The 15,060-nt window shown below is 39.9% G+C and overlaps 1 protein-coding gene and 1 long non-coding RNA gene across 3 annotated transcripts in view; one reads left to right on the top strand and one right to left on the bottom strand.

Moving 5' to 3' along the window:
* LOC110261793 overlaps positions 1-8,812 on the bottom strand; it is a 57,575-nt gene extending 48,763 nt beyond the window's left edge. For both annotated transcript variants that reach the window (XR_002346338.1, XR_002346335.1), the window contains exon 1: positions 7,567-8,812. This is a non-coding gene — a long non-coding RNA (uncharacterized LOC110261793). The remainder of the gene's footprint in view (positions 1-7,566) is intronic.
* The window catches only part of DENND4A (DENN domain containing 4A), a 128,817-nt gene continuing 122,653 nt past the window's right edge, over positions 8,897-15,060 (top strand). Inside the window, 1 exon segment of the mRNA XM_021100187.1 lies at positions 8,897-9,111. The gene's annotated coding sequence lies outside the window, so the exon portion shown is untranslated.

The following is a 15,060-nucleotide window of genomic DNA, read 5'->3' as shown; positions in this document are numbered from 1 at the left end:
CCTGATAACTAGGTAACGTTCAATTTTTAGTCTTGCAAAATAGAAATCCAGTCTTGCAAAATAAATCTTTTGGTCTTGTAATCTTTTTTTATGGCACCTAGCAGAGTGCCTGGCTTGTAACAGTACAAAGTGAAATGCCGGTAGGTTGAAGGAGTGAATTCTATGCCTAGGCACGTGGCTTTTAGGATTCCACTTTTTTTTTAATCTTTGAAGTGATTTGGTTTGGTAGAAGCCTACTGGCCCAGGGATTGTGAGGCCTGGACTTTGGTCTAGTCCTGCCATGGGTTTTGGTAAATTCACTCCACCTTTCTGAGCCTCAGTTTCTCCATCTTCAAAAAGATAATTTTCGTATGTACCCAGCTTACTTCATGGGGAGTTTGGAATACAGAGTTCTCAGAACTGACCTCATGTTTATGTAATAGAGAAAGCAAAGAACTTGGAATCTGGGGATTTGGCTTCTATCCTAGCTCTCCTCCCACTACTGGATGCATATGACATGGACAAATCACAAGAGGACAAATATTCACTTTTTGGAAAATGAAATGGTCACTAGATAATTTCTAAGGTTCCTACTCAAAAATCCTATATTCTGGGTTAGAGAAACATGAAGTCAATTTATGAAAATGTCATTCTCATAAAGCAAATATGGCTTGGGTCAGATGATACTTTTTTTTTTTTTTTTTTGCCATTTCTTGGGCCGCTCCCATGACGTATGGAGATTCCCAGGCTAGGGGTTGAATCGGAGCTGTAGCTGCTGGCCTACACCACAGCTCACAGCAACGTCAGATCCTTAACCCACTGAGCAAGGCCAGGGATCGAACCTGCAACCTCATGGTTCCTAGTCGGATTCATGAACTATTGAGCCATGACGGGAACTCCAGATGATACATCTTAAATCCATTTCTAATCGCCTGCCTCAACTCAATTACGCTATAATCCCGTCCATGCAGCCCTACTCTTATCCAGTTGCCCTACGTGTTACCTGAACTCCACCCCTGAGATTTTCCTTTGACAACCATTTTTATTACTTCCAGTTTTGTTTTTGTTTTTGTTTGGGCCATGCCCGAAGCACGTGGAAGTTCCTGGGCCAGGGATTGAACCCATGCCACATCAGTGTTCCAGGCCGCTGCAATGACAATACAGGATCCTTAGCCCACTGTGCTACAAGGAGACTCCTGTTCTTAGGCTAGGGATTGAAATCTGAGCCACAGTTGCAACCTACGTTACCACAGCTGTGGCTATGCTAGATCCTTAACCCAGTGCTGTGGGCTGAGGATCGAACCCATGCCTCCACAGCAACCCAAACTGCTGTAGTCACATTCTTAACCCACTGCGCCACAGCAGGAACACCTCTAGTATTTCAGTATTTGGTTCTTAACCTTGTGGCAAAAGGAGCCTTATGTGATGTGATTACCAGGAGAATTTGAAATGGAAGAAAATGTCTCCTTCCGTATAACTCCACAAATTCCCCATTCCTTTTTAGCACAGAGCTGGTTAAGGGTGAGCGGTATCATTATACTCTCTTCGGCCTGACATCAAGGATTCTATGGCTCTGCTCTCTTCACTGTATGATCCACTACCTTCCAGGCAGCATTGCACAGGTAGGCAGGAGTTTGCCAGCACTGCTCTATTATGCCTTCTGTGAAAGCCTTTCTTCCACTTCAGTTCAAATATATTCAAGTAAAAGATAGCCTCATCTCAACTTGTTTCCCTTTTAGCATCATTTAAAACTCTGGAAGTTACTATTACAACATCTAAATTCTATTGATTCAATAAGGTGATGCTTATTAAATTGCAAATGCTGTTAAGATAATTACAATCAAATATGAAAACTTGTGGGGTTGTTTAGAAAATATAGAGGAAGGCTATATGTTTCTAGGAGATAGTAACATGATACTGAAATTAAAGGGCCTAAAATAGCATTAGGAGTGGTTCTGGAGATTTTTGTTTCTAATTTAAATCTTTATTACTACCAGTTTATTATTCTCCAAATCCTGAATAAACTGGTTGCTAGAGTTTTCCCTGCTAACTTTGCCCTTAATAGAACTACCTTGATATAACTAACCACTCCATCTCTTCGTATGCACATGGGTGCTTATGGACAACAGAGCTTAAACTTTCTTTGAATTAAGAGCCTCCTGTCAGGAGTCTGAAAAGGGTTCTGAATGAGGCTGTCTTCACCATACTGGAGAGGGGAGTGGGGGAGCCAGGCATAGGCCCTAAAACCCTGCTCCTCTTAGGTAACCTCAAGACTGGACATTGATGAAATTTTCCACCAAGAACAGAAAAGAAAAGAGGAAGCTAGCAACCTCAAACTACCTCTGCAACAAATGATTGTATTTCTTCTTTAAGAAGATCAGCCTGGTAACAAAGGGAAGGATGGATGAAGAGCGAAAGATGGGAGACAGGGAATCCAATTAGTTGACTGCTGCAGCATTTCAAGTTAAAGACAAAATCAGATGTGGGTTTGAACTAGGTCAGTAGGAATGGAGATGGGAAGGTGAGGAAGGATACTTTTGATGTTAAGGATGTGATAGCAATTGGTTTTGACAATTAAGTGTTAAGGAAGAAGGGGAAAAGATAGTGATTACTCAAAGGTTTTGACTTTTGTGATGAGTGCATAGTGAGTACTATTCAAGAAATTAGAGACTATAGGGAAAACAGTTTTGGGGTAAAGATAATGAGTTCACCTTTGAAAATGTTGAGTTGCAGGTGCACCTGGGTCTGACATGTCTGAAGGCAACTGACTATACAATCCTGAAGCATAGAAGAGATGTTTGGACTAAAGATGTGTTTGTCTCCTAATCTGAGGGATTATATAGAAAACAGAAGTATTTTATTTTTAAGCTTATTTTTTTCGGTTGCAGGTGTTTCCCCTTGGCGGCAGGGTTCTTTAAGCCTTGACATTAAAAAGGGCGTCCTCGTTGTCTACCCTTGCAGGATGCCTGTCTGGGTCAATCAATAAACAAGAAAAGACTTATGGTGTCTGATTTGTTCAGCTTCATATTTCCCAAATATCCTAGCTGTAGCAACAGTGCTGAGTACATGAGAAAAGCTGACTCATATTTCCTGCAAGTCAGCGCAGACATCCATCCTTCCAAATTATTCGAGCCTTTGGCCACTCCCAAAGAGAGTCAAAGTGCTGGAACAATTTATGAGCATTTCTTCCATTTGTTGAGAATGATTCTCATACATCTGTTATAAAGATTCAGAGAAAAAAAGTTTTTCCTATCTTGTATCCCTTCCACCCCCACATCCCAAATATGCTCTCACCTTTAATAGTCTAAATGACCTCAGGATTGGTTCAAATGTCATCTATTTGTTACCTTCAATCCCCACACTCAGAATTAATCACTCAACTCCCCTAGGTTCCCACAGCAACAAGTTTAAACAGCTAGTGCAGAATGTCTCATAGTTCTGATTTTTATTAAAGTTACATGCCCAAGAACATACTTTGTGTTTCTAATATGTGCTTATCTACCTTTGTTTCCTTCTGTGCCCTGCATAGTGCCTTGTGTACAAATGCTGGCTGAAGTGAACTTGTTAAAAGTTCTGAAAGTACTTGACTATGGACAATGATACACTATAGAAAAATAACTTTCTTTTTGCATATCATTTAAAATCCAAAAGTTGAATTTAGAAGGAATTATTGAGAGAGGTAAAAGTATTAACTTGAGGAGGATGTTGAGAGGTGATAATTTTCAAATTTGTGAATAAGTGTTGACTCAAAGATATGACTCCTCAGTCACCAAGAAGGTAAAGACAGCAGTGGCTCAGACTGTGCTTCAGTCCTCCTGTCCCTGGACACTCAAGTATCAGGTTTTGAATTTGTTATCTGCAACATGACCTTTCTTACTATTATTCTTACAAGTTATTCAGATAATTCATCTTTGAAAAGTATTTCATCAGATTTGTGTTTTTAAGAAATAAGAGGATAATTTGACAACGCTGCCAATAAATTTCAGTTTGTGGATTAATGTCATTTTTTTTTTCTTTTTTGGCTGCACCCATGGCATGCTGAGGTTCCAGGGCCCAGGAATCAAACCCACACCACAGCTGTGACAACACCAGATCCTTAATCGCAAGGCCAACAGGAAACTCCTGGAACATCACTTTAACACTTTCACAATGAATAGAATTTGGGACCTTGTGCTCTGTTTGGGGACACATCCAAAGATTTTCTGAAAGGCTATAAATTCCTGGTGGAAGTCTTTCTCATCCATCCAGCTTTATAGAATATTCTTCCCAAGACAAAGACATGGGTAACTTTAAAGACATGAAAAACTGCTGGTCTAGCAATTCAATTAAGGTGATTAGATTTAACAAGTGGAGAGGATTAGGTTCTACAACAGCTTGAGCTCCCAGTGCTTTAAACTGTTACTGGCTTCATAGTTTTCCTTCATGCATTGTTCAAACCCCAGTATTTAAAAATAATTTCTAAGAAATAGCCAGAGTTCCAGGTGTAAAAGATAACATAATTTCAGAACTGGCATGGGGCCCGAATTTCTAAGCCACACTTTCTCTCTGGCTGTGTCTGCATTGTTAGGCTTCCTTATCCAAATAACATATAGGGTTTAAGTGTGTTTCACAGTGACTGTAGTGACACATGCTGAGAGGGCTCATGATATGACTGGTAAAGGCCCTGAGATACTTAAAGGCACTTCCTGAGCGCACAGTCAAACACTTCATAATGTTTTTCTACTGCTTTTCACTATGTTCTTTCAGAAAATATTCTTTGATTTAAAAAACACTTTGAAACCTTTCAACTTCTTAAACTCTTTAGAATTCCATTCTGTAAACTATGCTTGCAATTATGTCTATAATACTTCAATTGTTATTCTGTAATGTAGATGGAAATATTTTAATTTGTCAGTTAAAAGAGTGCTTTTTGCTGCTAGTCAAATGTTTAATACACCAACCTACTCCTCAAAGAGGAATTGACTGGACAGGTCTCAAAATTAAAACCAACAAAAGGCTAAACCTGTGTCCAATGGGGAAAGAATGGGAGGTTTCCAATTGGACTTCGTTGAGCTATAACTGACACATGGTGGACAACACATGTTTAAAGCATGAAACTTGATGAGTTCTTCAGTGGCCTAGCAGTTAAGGACTTGGCATTGTCATGGCTGTTGTGCCGTGGGTTCAATCCCTGGCCTGGGAACTTCCACATGCCTCCATGCAATCAAAACATACATATACACATAGAGCATGCAACTTGATAGTTTAACATATGCATATATCCGTGAAATCATCACTGCAATCTAGATAGTGATCTAGATACTTATCATCCCCAAAAGTTCCTTCATGCCCCTTTATACTATGATCCCTCCCATGCAATCACTGACAGCCATGCCCTCACATTGGGGATAAAAACATTGTGAACGATATGGGCAGCAGGGAGGAAGGGTCCAGCCTGGAAAAGAGATCTCACTTTTGGATTAATGGAGTTAAAAATGCAATTAGAATGGGTTTTTTTTTTTAAAAAAAGAAAAAAGTCGTCCACTCAGTATTTTCAGGTCAAAATCTTGAACTTTTGAACGTTATGGAATGCTGGGTTAGCTGAAATGTGGCAAAAATAGGCTTCCTTCTCTCCTTCCCTTTTCTAATCCATTCTTCACAGAAGAGTAACTTTTAAAGTTAAATTTGCCCAGAGCTGGAATCACTTATTTTTTAATGAAAATTAATGGCATTAAAAAGATACACACTAGAGTAGTTGCACATAAATAGAGGGGCAAGATGTTTGGGCCATCTGGGAGCAAACATTTACAAGACCACAGAGCACATTTTACGGTCACGGAACAAAGCATTTCAGTGCTAAAACTTAATTTATCACATATTAGTACTCCTCATTAGTATGACGTGTTAACCATCTGAGCTAAAAACTTTCACTCATCTTTATTTCTTGGGTGGTGGTTTCTCAACTTATATGGTATGGTCCATTAAGCTCTTCAATGGGAGCAAACAATCCTACTGATCACCAAGGCCATTGCCATTTTCTTGAGCTGAGGCTGGAGACTCAACAGATACCTTTAAAAAACACACATCTTAGAAAGTAGGAGTTATTTTTTATTGGCTATAGAGTTTCAGTTTGGGATGATGAAAAAGCTCTGGAACTGGAGAGTGGTGATGGTTGCACAACAATGTACTTAATGCCAGTGAACTATACACCTAAAAGTAGTTAAAATGGTTTTACCATAATAAGAATTTTTTTTTTCCTTTTTAGGGCTGCACCTGTGGCATATGGACGTTCCCAGGATAGAGGTCCAATAGGAGCTACAGTTGCCGGCCTATGCCAAGCTGTAGCAACCTGAGATCTGAGCCACATCTGCGACCTACACCACAGCTCACGGAAATGCCAGATCCTTAACCCACTGAGCAAAGGTAGAGATCAAATCCACATCCTCATAGATACTAGTCAGATTGGCTTCTGCTGCGCCACAACGGGAACTCCCCACCCCCCCAAAATTTTTTAATTCATGTCTTGATAGTCAATTTCATGAGACAGTACGGAGTTAAGCACTTAACACGTTTGGAAATACAGCATCAATAAACTACACATTTATAACAGTTCATATTGTTGTTATTATTATTATTGGTTGCAGCATGCAGCAGCTTGATGTGGGACCGCGGTTCCCAGACCATGGATTGAACCAGGACCAAACAGTTCATTTTCTTTTACTTCAAAACGAACATTGTGCAAAAATGAGTAAGAATGTAAGAATCACTGATTTGGATTACTACTTGTAATAATAATAATAAAAACAATAGGGAGTTCCCTGGTAGTCTAGTGGTTGGGATCTGGCGCTTTCACTGCTGCAGCCCTGGTTCAATCCCTGGTCTGAGAACTGAGATCCCACATCAAGTCACTGCAAGTTGCAGCCAAAAAAAAAAAAAAAAAAAAAAAGCCCCCAAAACAAAAATAGGAGTTCCTGCTGTGGCACAGTGAGTCAGGAATCCAACTGCAGCAGTTCAGGTTGCTGCATAGGGATGGTTCTATCCCTGGCCATGTGCAGTGGATTAAAGGATCTGGCATTGCTGCAGCTGCTGTGGAGTTTGCAGGTGAGGCTGGGATTGAATCCCTGGCCCAGGCACTTCCATATGCCCCAGGTGTGGTCATAAAAAAAAGACAACAAAAACCCCCCAAACCAATAAGTGTACTTATCAAACAGCACTGATTAGACAACTACATAAAACATACAAAACAATTAGGAACAAATTACTTAACAATTTTCAGTGAAACTAAAATTTTCTAAATTTTTCTGTATACAGCCTTATGTGATGCTCACACTTCTTTTAATCAATAAGGAAATTAAAGATCAGAACATATAATTTGACACTACATAATAGTGTAGAAGAGGCTCAACCCCAAAGTTTTTTGTTTTACTTTAAATCCAGTTCTTTGGCCCACATATCACCTAGATATGTCATACCTCTAATATCCCTGCTCCTACCTCTCTGCTCTAACAGGCATCTCTTACTCTTCAATGGCTTTCAGCTGCAATTACAATAAAATCCGATCCTGTTTCTATGTCTTCCGAGGCCCTGCGGTAATGGGCCTCTACTCACCTCTCCAATCTCAGGACAGGCTCCTCCTTGCACCATGGACTCCCCTCAATTCCAACAGCCAAGTTCTTTCCTACCACAGGTCCTTTGCACAGCCATTTCCTCTATCTTAAATAATTCCCCAGGGCATTTCTTTCATTATTGGCTCCTTATCCCTCGGATGGGCCTTTCCTGACCAGTTTTTTCAAAGCTATCCTGGTATCTGCTTTTCCAAAATTTTGTTCATAACCTTTATAGCATGCTTCCCTGAAAATGTGATGAAATATTTGTCCCTCTTTTTCCCACTAGACTGTCAGCCCCAAGAAGCCAGACAGTTTGTTTCCCTCACCACTGTGTCCCCTCAGTTCGAGTTTCAGTGAATCTGTTGATTGAGTACAATGGAAGAAGTGGAGACAGGATATAGAGCTGTAAACCTGGTTAGTAAAAGCGATTGATGCCTATTTCTGCACAATTCAGGAAAGTTGACCTGAAGTCTTTTCGGGTCATATTTTTTACTTCATTTGTCCATGTAATAATATCTAACACTGAGTACTTTCAGGTACCATACTAAGCATTTCACATGCATTATAGCATTTAAACCTCAGAGCAACCCTGAGCAGTAATCAACCTTTATTATCCTCATTTTTCAGAGGCAGCTTGCCAACAGCCACTAATGGTGGAACCATAGCCAGGTTTAAGTAGGCCGTATTCCATTAATCCAATGTAATATACACTCAGTCAACAATAGGTGTTTTATCAACGTACTTTTCAGAGACACCCTCCCCCCATTTCCCCATTTTTACCTGACCTTTAGTATCCTGGGACCGAAACCTACTAGTAGGTGGTTGCTAACTCCTCAGGGGGGTTTCCTTGGGAATCTGAGTGCCCTGGATAGAGGAGCGGCTGCTCTGGCAGACGCGAGAAACTCTGGCTAGGCAATGTCAGGACTCTGGGACTGCTACAGAGGAAGGAGGAAACATCCGTTGGCCCTTGACGGATCCCTGACCCCTGGGGTGATGAAAGTGGAAGGGAAGGTGTGTGCCGCCCACGCTCGCCTCAGGCTCGGGATCTCCCAACCCGAAGGGGAACCACAGATCATTTCCCCAACTCTACCGCGCGTCACGAGAGAACGCAGTTCCGCTCCGCCCACCTCCTACGCCAGTCTCAGTATCAGGCGCTAGGACCCCACGATCCTCAACCCGGCCCTGTCCCGCCCTCTCGGGCACCAGCCTGACCCGCTATTGGCCCTAGCTGGCCGCGATCCCCGCCTCCACCCCCTCCGTCACTGGCAAGATGGCGCCGGTTGCGGCGGCTGCGGCCGCGGCGGCTGGAGCCAGAGAAGGAGGCGGAGGCAGCCGCGGCCGCGAGGGGAGGGGGAGTCCCGTCTGACTGAGACGGCAGGCCTGGGCGGGCGGGGGTGCCGCGCAGGGCGGAGCGCTGGGCTGGGATGAGCTAAGCGGGTTCCGAGCGCCGCGGCATTCAGCCCCTCGTGTCCCGCCGTGGTTCGTGAGTGGACTTGGGACCGCTCCCCAAGCTTGATCCGCTGCTCGCGCGGGAGCCAGCGGTGAGGTGAGTGCGGGGGCGCGGCGCGGACAGCTGTGGCATGTGGAGCTGTCACTGCCCGAAGCGGTGACAGACGTGGGCGCGGGAGCGGGGCCGGCCAGGCTCAGAGATGTGGCGTGGATGGCCGCGACCTCCACCCGGAGGCTTCTCGGATCCTGGCTGTCCTCCGCCGGCTGGGTCATCTCCGGATGGCGCGGCGGTGCTCAGGGTAGCACCCGCGCCTCTGCGTCGGATGCTTGGGGGGCTTCAATGTTTTCATTCCGGATTTTCTATTCTGGGCTGGTCTGGGGCTCTGGTTGAGGGATGGGGGTAGGGGCGGGGGCGGTGAGAGGGGAGGTCCTGGAGCTGGGATTTTGACAAACCCGTTACGTAAGACGGAGGTGGCCTCCCGGAATCCCACCTGCTTGATGTTTTAAACAGGCGGCAGCTGGAGCTTGGCGGGCCCCCAGAGGCCTGATTTTTCTCCCCGGGGTCTGTCTAGCTTACACCCTGGCCAGCGTGAGCCTGGTCAGCGTCCAGGTTGGCTAGTTTGGAGTGTCTTTTCCAGTCTTTTGGGCGGGGGGGCGGTAAACAATTTCTGGTCGCCACCATTCCCTTTGAAGTTTATCGCTTTCGGGGTGGGGGGGGGGAAGCTTGTGACCTAAAACTGGGTCGCAGCTTTTCATTATCGTGCTTTTAAATGACAGATGTGCTAGAAGATTTTTGTTATTGTTACAGTGTGCTTTTAATTCAAACGTGTGGTTACGCCTGGAGCCTTAGAGAAGGGTTTTTGTCTAATAGGACAGTTATTTCTTGTTTGCAACAGCAGGATAGGCATCTGTCAACAGGCATGTATTTATTTGAGGAGAAAACGCGTGTCAGTTAGCTAGAGACCTTGAAGGCAGAAATTGTATTACTCCGTGAATATGTTATTCTTTAAGATATTACCGCTAATGAAAATAATAGTCCAAGTTTAAAAGAAGCAATTTTACAAGATTAGAAGGTGTTGTTTGGTGTATGTAGTCTTTATTTTCCGTTTGCCCTAGTCTACCTTTTCTCTCCTCTTGGGGAAGGAGGTGGAGACACCTGTAAACAGCGTAGCCCAGGTTACACTAATCTATTGTAGTACATTTGAGATTATTGTAAAAAGTAGTCTCCCAGGGACCTAAGATAGGGTAATAAGTAAGAACTCTTGGGCAAGTTATTCAGTTTATGTTTAGATAGTGGGATTCAGCTTTTGAAAACCAAAGTATACATAATTTCTGGGCTATTTGAACTTATAATGAAACAGAAGACTGTTTTTGGCCTCTTCTGTGGGAACTGTTTGGCCAGAATTAAAACATTTTGGGTAACTTTTACTTTATTTTCACATTTTCTCTTTGGACTGCAGCTGTCAGTAGGAGTCCAGAAAAGTGTATATTGTCATCATCATCACCATTATACACGCTTTCTGTTACAAAATTTTCTTGTTCTGACTGATTAAACATAGATTTAACTTGGTTGTGAAATTTTATAAGAATATACTTGTTAGTAAAGTTGATTGCTCTTGACACCAGCCCAGTATTGGGAATAAATATAAGTGAATTTTGGCCTGAGTTTTGAATTTATATACACAAATTTGCACTTTTGAAAGTTGGTGAAGCGATATAAATTTTCTGTTTGTGCAAGAGAGCCAGGAAGCTGATGCTGATTTGTTCTGAACTTTTCCACATGAATTACCACTGGCTTAAATAGTTATTGATTCTTAAGCTCCTGGAGCTGTTGGCCTATTTATGGCAACTTGAATAAAATTTGGAATAATTGGGAAGCTCTAAGAAGGAAGAGATAAACACTGTAAACCAGCTATAATGGAAAAAATAAAAACCATTTATATAAAAAAAGGAAGACATAGAGTACATGATATTTTCTAATTCATTAAAAAATAATAAAAGGCATGGACGAATTGTAGAAGAAAACATTATTTACTCATTGAGTGACATTAGTTATCTTTTTTCACTTTATTTTTTATTTTTTAATTTTATTTTTATTAGAGTATAGTTGATTTACAGTGTTGTGTCAACTTCTGCTGTATAGCATAGTGACCCAGTCATACGTATATGCATTCTTTCTCTCATACTATCTTCCATCATGTTCTATCCCAAGAGATTGGATATATAGTTCCCTGTGCTGTACTATATTTTGTTTGCAGAGTTTTTTTTAGCTGTCCACTTACTGTGAAAACCTAGATTTAAGCACCAATACAGAGATGTTTGTTATATTATAAATCTTATTGATTCCTATTTAAATTATGGTTTATTATTCTAAGTGGAAAACAGAAGTGGCTGTAGCAGGAAAATTGACTGGTTATTTATTGTCCTCTCTGATGTCAGAGACTCATCTTTTGGGACTTTGCTTGTTCCTTCAGATGTGAAAGAAGAGAATGACTGAAGAAATAACAAGTTCATCTTTTCTTGTTTGTTTGTTCAGTGCCCTGTTGATTATTGCTCAGTAGCATTTGGAGGTTGGGAAGAGTCAAGTACTCCATGCTTCATTACTCTGTATCATAGCTGCCACTTCAAATTCTAAAACTGCAGTGTAGAACTTTATACATAAGAAAGGATTCATTTTTATAGTGTGTTACCATAATAGTAAAAATTTGTAATAGTCAAAATGCCATATAATATTGAGGATTAGTGAAATTAATGATAGTTAATCTATGTGGTGAATGCAATTATTAGTCAATTTAAAAACTATTTACTTGCATGAGAAAGCACAATATAGTACTGAGAGAAAAATCAATATAAGGAATTATATACTGTTATTTATAATATATGCATATAAAGGCAAAATTGTTGACAGGAAATACATAAAATATTAAAAGATATCACTGGATCATAAGATTATAGGGTTTTTTTTGTCTGATTATAGGTAATTTTTATTTTTAGTGTTTTTACTTTGTTCTGTCTTCTGAATAGTGTTACTCTAATCATCATCATCATCATCATCATCATCACAAAAATGACCTTAAAATATTTTCAAGAGTTATAGGTGAGGAGTTCCTGCTGTGGCTCAGTGGTCACGAACCCGACTAGTATCTATGAGGACGCAGGTTCCATTCCTATCCTTCTTAGTGGGTTAAGGATCTGGCATTGCCCCACATAACCACTGCTCCAACAGAGAAACTACCTTATAATTCATTATTGGCAAAGCTAACAGAAAACACAGTGCTTGTGCAATGGAATAATGGAAACAGCTGAAATGCTCTAGATGAAGGCATTCTCCTAGTTACCTGCACCAGCCTGGGAGTAGTTTTACATATATGGATGCTCCTATTAGTGCACATTGTGACTCTCTAAACTCTTTTCTGTTTGTATCTTACACCCAAACTGTTCTGTGTTGCCAGTGCCATCTATTGATGGACTGCTTGACTTAGTCTTTTCCTCATTACCTCATCAGTTGGTGGGCAGCAGTTTTTGAATGTTTATGAGGTGCCAGGTACTTACTTTGCTGGTCACTGAGGACACAAAGGTGAATTAATGAAATATGGTTTCTAACTTCAAACTCTAGTAGAGAACCATTTCTTTTCTTCTTGGGACATCACTGCATATTGTATACTCTACTTTTCATGTCTCACAGTTCATGTCCTGGCACCTCAGGCAGTATCCTTTTTCTGGTTGTCACATTTCCATATGGGGAAATACGTTCTGAGTTCCAAATAATCTATTTACAATTGAATTTTTGGACATTACTTGATTGTATGTTGGGCAGTCTTATGGTCAGAAGGGCTGTATATATGCTCATATATGGCTGTTATTGTTCTTTTCTAAAGTATGACAGTTTCCTGGTACTTTGTTCTTACTTCCTTATTTTTAAAAGCACAAATAAGTAGAAAGCAGCAGGAAAAAGAGGCAGAAAGGTATCAAGGGAGTTTTCCTGCTAGTGCTATATGTACTTCATTGAGAATAGTGATGCATCAAAATGTAAAACAAGAGATACCGTTTCTGGTATACTTTTAGTATAGCTCTTTTGAGCCATGTAAAAATGCATTTTCCATATGTATGTTAAAGTATATATACCTACATAAACTCACAGTTTATTTGTTTGCTTTCCAAATAAAAGCTGGAATATGGAGATTGGTAATTTCTTAAATTTCTTTTTATATTTGTTGTAATATTTTAAAAAGGAGACATTTTATTTTTGAAAAGTTTAAAAATATAGAAAATTACAAAAGTAGTAAACAACGTACATACCTAACATACAAAATGTTGGCATTGTGAAATTTTTGCTTGGATATATATTTAATACAAAAGAACTATGTATATCATCAGTGTTGCACTTAGTTATAAAAGAGCAACATAGAACTTTATGCTTTATGCATTGCTGATCAAATTAAAGTCCCTTCTGTTCTTCCAAATTTCATCCTCTTTCCGTCTCTCCTTATATCCCTTCCCAGAGGCAACTGTTGTGATAAATTTGATGTGTATCCTTCCAGTTTAACCTTTTAATAAACTATATATATATATATATATATATATATATATATATATATATATGAGTAGTACATGACATTGCTTTGGATGCTTTTAAGAGTGTGGACTTCAGAGCCATATTCCCTAGGTTTGAATCTTGACTCTGCTATTTCATGGTTTTGTGACCTTAGGCAATTAAAAAAAATTATTGAAGTTTAGTTGGTTTACAATGCTAATTTTTGCTATATAGCAAAGCAACTAAGTTAAACATATATATATATACTCTCTTTGATATTCTTTCTATTATGCTTTATAATAGGATATTGAATATAGTTCCCAGAGCTATATAGTAGGACCTTATTTATCCATCTTAGGCAAGTTTTTAAATATTTCCATGCTTCACTGTCCTCATTTGTTGAATATGGATGATAGAACTTTCTACCTCATAAGATTGTTGTGAAAAGTAAATGAATTTATTTATATAAGGTGCTCAAAACTGTGCCAGACACTTTTTTAAAAAAGTGTGCTAGTAAAATTAACCAGCTCTTAATATGATTGTCTCATTGTATACACATTTTGAAACTTGCTTTATTTTTTTCCTTCCTCAGTTCTTGTTGGCACTATAGGTCTAGTTCATTCATTTTGACTGGTTTGTATTGTTTCATTGAATAAATATACTAGAGTTTGTCATTTCTTCTATTGACAGGCATTTAGATTATTTTCTTTTTTTTTATCTGTTATAAATAGTGCCTCATGAAATCCTTCTGTCTCTTCAAGCAGCTTGTCAGAGTTTCTCCAGATCATATACTTGATCATCAAATTGCTAGGTTTTAGGGTATAAGCTTTTTCTCCTTTACAGGATACTTATAGGATATGGACAAACAGTTGCTGTTTCTCCATATCCTACCAGCAGTTGGTGTTGACAGACTCTTGGATTTTTTCCAATCTGATTGATACGAAATGGCATTTTACTTGTGTTCTATTTTTATTTCCCTTCATCTTTTTTCTTTTCTTTTTTGTTTGTTTGTTTGTTTGTTAGGGCTGTACTGGCAGCATATGGAAGTTCCCAGGCTAGGGGTCAAATGAGAGCTGTAGCTGCCAGCCTACACTACAGCTCACGGCAACACTGGATGCTTAACCCACTGACAAGGCCAGGGATCAAACCTGCATCCTTATGGGTACTAGTGGAGTTTATAACTGCTGAGCCTTGAACAGAAACCCCCATCTTTTCTTTTATGTGGGTGTTTTTGGTTATCTCTTCAGTGATTTGTCTGTACCTATCCTTTACACATTTTCTTTTGGACTTTTTCTTCTTAATTTGTAAGAGGTTTTGTTTGTTTTTAAATGCATTCAAGATAGTTACAAACATTAATAAAGTGTGTTTTTATTTTTATTTTTGGAGTTTCTAAATCTCTTGAACAGCGACTATTATGGACCCAAGTTATTGTGAATTTTACATTATTGTATATTGTTATTAGTGAACTTCCCAATGTGTTTTCTTAAAATAGTTCTATATATAGTTATATGT

This window comes from Sus scrofa, chromosome 1, assembly GCF_000003025.6.
Source record: "Sus scrofa isolate TJ Tabasco breed Duroc chromosome 1, Sscrofa11.1, whole genome shotgun sequence".
Classification (NCBI taxonomy): domain Eukaryota; kingdom Metazoa; phylum Chordata; class Mammalia; order Artiodactyla; family Suidae; genus Sus; species Sus scrofa.
This window is presented reverse-complemented; position numbering and strand designations above follow the sequence as displayed.